We start from the raw sequence: 4,614 nt of genomic DNA, 5'->3' as shown, positions 1-4,614 counted from the left end.
CTAGCATAAGAAAGAAGCCTTAGTTCAATCCCTAGTACGATAAAAGTCAAGTCAAAACAGGACAATTAAATGCTTGTGCACTTTCTTATTGTTCTGAAACAAGAGCACCCCAGCCAGCCTTTTGTGCAGCTGTCTGTTTATATGGAAGCATTTAGATTTAGTCACCACTCCTGGAATGTGGGCTTCTTTGTGTGTGCCTAGATACTGGGTGAGCACTCCACCAGTGAGCGAGCTCCTCCTGGAACCTTTTTGTTTAGTTTTGCTACCCTGGCTGCCTGCCCTGGAGCAGATCCCGTCTCTGCCTCTAGAGGGGTGCGGTTAAAGGTACTAGCCTCATGTCCAGTTTCTCCTCCTCCTCCTGTTTTTCATCCTGACTTTTGGAAGGGCAATTGGTTGACACTTTCGATTCTTTATTTTTGTGTGTGTGTGTTTTGTTTGTTTGTTTGTTTGTTTTGAGTTTTTTTGTTTTGTTTTTTGAGACAATTTATCTGTGTTTAACTCTGACTGTCCTGGAACTCTAGAACAGGCTCCTGTGGAACTCAGAGGTCCACCTGCCTCTACCATCTGAAGAGTTTGTATCACCTTGACTCATTTCCATTTCATTTTAGGCTTCTAGGAAAAGTTCTACTTTACACACTTACATGAATTTCTAAACAACATAAGTGAGTTAAGGTTATTTGTGAAGCAAGAGGGGAGGGGTAATGATGTGACCACACTGAAGTGATTGTCTTGATCTGTCTGCTCCAGGTGTTTGCTTTGTCTACGCACCCTTACGGCTGCAGGGTGATCCAGAGGATCCTAGAGCACTGTCTCCCTGACCAGACTCTCCCGATCCTCGAGGAGCTTCACCAGCACACGGAGCAGCTCGTACAGGTACTGCTGTTGCCAGGGGAGGAGCTGAGACCTTTGTGGACTCCTGTAGGTCTGCAGTGTGTGTTTATTACCAGAAAGTGTTAGCATGTCATCAGTGCCCTTCAGATCTTTGTGTGTTCCATGAAAATAGACAATGATTTAAAATCATGGCCCGTGAGTTGGTTGAAGGTCTCCGCTCCATTGATATACAAACCAAATGTGCTGGTGGTTGATTCTTCTTTTGGTATTTGCTTCTACTAATACAATAATAAACAACCATGAGTGTTAGAAAGATTCGAGCAAAACTTATGCACTTTCTATTAGAGGAAAACATTTCTTTATTCCCCAAACATTTCTTTCCTGATTGATTCTAAAGTAATTATAGACCTACTTTTTTGTAGTTAGTAATTTGTAAAAAGCCCAGCTAGAAAGTAGGTCCATAAATAGATAAAGAAAAATCGTCTGCTGTCTTGTAACAGTGTGTTCTTGTTTTGTAATGAGAGAGAAAAATTGTTACTACCTATCTATTTAAAAATTCCTTGCAGGTTCCTTCCCATTCAGATGCACTTCAGTGCTTCAGTGCTGTTCTGTCATTACCCCGCCCCTCAGCCTCCCAAGAGTGGGGACAGGAATTAGATGGAGGGCCTAGTAATCCACAGAACTGTTTTTTATGTATATTTTCTTTTTTTTTCCTGTTTTTTTTCTTTTTTTTTTTTTTTGCTTCTCAAATAGGATCAGTATGGAAATTATGTAATCCAACATGTACTGGAGCATGGTCGTCCTGAGGATAAAAGCAAAATTGTAGCAGAGATCCGAGGCAATGTACTTGTATTGAGTCAGCACAAGTTTGCAAGGTGTGTGCTCTGGGGAGCAAGGATTGGGCAGCACGTCAGCTACAGAATCTTTCCCCTAAGTTCTTACATTCACTTGTTGCTTATGTGTGTCTGTGTGCACTGCACTGTGTATGTGTGGGAGCTAGAGGACAACCTGGGGGAGCTGGTTCTCTTTTTCCACCTTACAACTTCTGGGTATCGAACTCTCTTAAATGTTGGATTTTTTGTTTTGTTTTTCTTAAGTATTGTCTGTAAAAGTCCTGTAGTATGATAAGTGCTCTTTCTACTCCTTTGCAGTTGCCATGGAAGTCTAAGGGCTGTTTCTGACATATTGCCCTTTGGCCCCTGTTTGTTTCCTCCCTTAGGGGTAGGCATTTTGAGGTGTTCTCCACTTACCTTCCTCTTGGCTGAGTGGGGCTGATTGTCAGACCTGTCCAGGCCTCTGCTTCTCAGCTTCAGAGTTGCAGGCTTGGGAAATCATGGCCTCCCGTGTCTTAGCTCTGTAGTTGTCTGAGCAGACTCACTCTTTCTCACTGCTCATAGCAAGCACACAATACTGCTTAGTTTTCCAGTATTTTCTTCCCTCGAGCTTTTATGGGATTGGTTGGACAGATAGTATGACTCATGGTTGTCAGTTCTTACATTGATATTTATTAATACTCACTTTTAATTAAGAAAATCTTTTTTTTTTTTTTTGGTTTTTCGAGACAGGGTTTCTCTGTGTAGTCCTGGCTGTCCTGGAACTCACTCTGTAGACCAGGCTGGCCTCGAACTCAGAAATCCACCTGCCTCTGCCTCCCAAGTGCTGGGATTAAAGGCATGTGCCACCACCGCCCGGCTACGGAAATCTTTTTAAACCTATTTTTTAGAAGTGTGTTTAAAAGCCTATTTTTTAGAAGTGTGTGTGTATGTGTGTGTGTGTGTGTGTGTGTGTGTGTGTGTGTGTGTTCATACATATCTTCCATGGTACCCATGTGGAGCTTAGATGGAGTAACTTAATCAAAGCACTTATTTATGACTTAGTCTAGAGAGGCTGCCAGGTCATGTGCCTGCAGGAGTCACCTTTGGAATTGTGCTTCTTGAGTTTATGGTTTAGGTAGGTGTAGCTTCTTTTTAGGCTTTTCTTCTTGAGGGTTTGGGACCCAGCACTTTGCTCCTTTGCAAAGCCTGAGTTCTGGCCAACTCAGTACTTCCTCTGGGTATTGGGCTCAGTGACAGTGGTCCACATAGCACACTCTATTGTTGACTTGCACAGCTTTGTGCCCATGGAGCTGAGGTGAGAGTCCATGATGGCATCCACTAAGGGCAGGCAGTCAATATGAGGAATCGCTCTACTTGGTGACTAGCCATCAGTCTGGCAGCAAGGCATTTAATGGTAGAGAACTGACTTTGTGGAAGCTCTCCTTTGCTGCTTTCCCAGATGAGGTATGCGAGGTGGTCACGAGTGCCAACACAGCACAGGGCCCTCCGTGCTTCTGAGCCGCCGACAGTGCTGTGGGCCAACTTGAAGTTCCTTCACTGAGCCTGGTCCCAGTGTCTGTTGTGCACAGAAGCTGTGATACGCAGTGATAAGCTGTGATGGCCGAGCCTGAGCTTCACCAGTGCAAGGGCATCATCCTAGATCTTGGTTTGTGTTGAAATAGTAATTGTGAGCCAGCTGAGCTATTACAAAGCTCTGTGCTGAACCTTGTGTGCCAGTCTGTTGTTGGCTTCTCAAGCTCATTACTATCTCGGGTCGGCAGGTCAGGGCCCCTTTCCTGGGACACTGGGGCTCAGATGACTCACTGCTGGATACCCCAGTGTTTCTGATCAAAACATTGATCTTACAGAGCCAGACCCTAGGGAAATGAGTTCCTCATGTGTGCCATCTCTCCTCAATGTCTGTCCTGACAAATGTAGCCAAAGAAGGAATGTTTTCTGATTGTTCTTCTCAATTTGTCTCATAACAGCAATGTTGTGGAGAAGTGTGTCACTCACGCCTCACGTACAGAGCGTGCTGTGCTCATTGATGAGGTATGCACCATGAACGACGGTCCCCACAGTGCCTTATACACCATGATGAAGGATCAGTATGCCAACTATGTGGTCCAGAAGATGATCGATGTGGCCGAGCCAGGTCAGCGGAAGATCGTCATGCACAAGGTAAGCAAGCTGGGTACCAGCCCAAAGTGGGTCAAGGACTGGATGGAACATGTTCAGACAAGGACAGCAGACATTGGGCTTGTTTGTGTTTTCCTGCCAGGCTCATTCTGTGTCCCCTGCTCTTACTGTGTAGAGTCACTGTTGGTCTTTCTGTGCTTGCCATTCCTATCCTCAACTCAATGTGAGAGTATTATTGCTGTGATTTTTTTTTTCTTCTGTTTTCTTTTCTCTTATGGTTATGGGGTTTTGTCTGAATATACACCTGTGCACTATATGTTTCTTAACATTTTGTTGAGAGTGGATGTTAGGGTGCAGATCACAGTGAGGTGGTTGGGTTTGGTGACAAGTTCCCTTTACTATTGAACTTTGTTGTTGGTTCTTAAGCTTATTCCCTGTTTTTGAATGTTTTCCGGGGGGGTTGACCCCAGACCTGGTACATGCTAGGCTAGCATTCTGCCACTAAGCCACATCCCCAGCCTGTGTTTGTTTGGAGGGGGTTATTGCTGGCCTTAAGATCAGGATCTTTCTGCCTTAGCCTCCTAAGTGCTGGAATTGCAGGCACATGCTGCACATGTTTGTAAGGTAAATTCCTCCCTGGTCTCTGAGGTCAAATCATGGTCCAGTAGGCAGCCTGCTTCCTGTATCTCCTTTCCTCTTGTCACTCATTCCATTATGATTTCCTGCTGTGTGTTTACAGGGAGGTAAATCTGCTTATTCCCTATAAGTGGCACCAAGCATTCCAGTAAACAAACCTGAACTGTGATTCAGCCTACTTGCCATCTTCCTT

At 44.6% G+C, this 4,614-nt stretch overlaps 1 long non-coding RNA gene across 1 annotated transcript; it reads left to right on the top strand.

The window, feature by feature from the left end:
- Positions 1-750: 750 nt before the first annotated feature.
- On the top strand, positions 751-3,841 carry LOC114615792. Its single transcript, XR_003710515.1, has 3 exons — positions 751-873; positions 1,585-1,706; positions 3,635-3,841. It is a non-coding gene; the product is annotated as an uncharacterized LOC114615792 (long non-coding RNA).
- Positions 3,842-4,614: the final 773 nt, after the last annotated feature.

This window comes from Grammomys surdaster, unplaced genomic scaffold (assembly GCF_004785775.1).
Source record: "Grammomys surdaster isolate TR1022 unplaced genomic scaffold, NIH_TR_1.0 148560, whole genome shotgun sequence".
Taxonomy (NCBI): domain Eukaryota; kingdom Metazoa; phylum Chordata; class Mammalia; order Rodentia; family Muridae; genus Grammomys; species Grammomys surdaster.
This window is presented reverse-complemented; position numbering and strand designations above follow the sequence as displayed.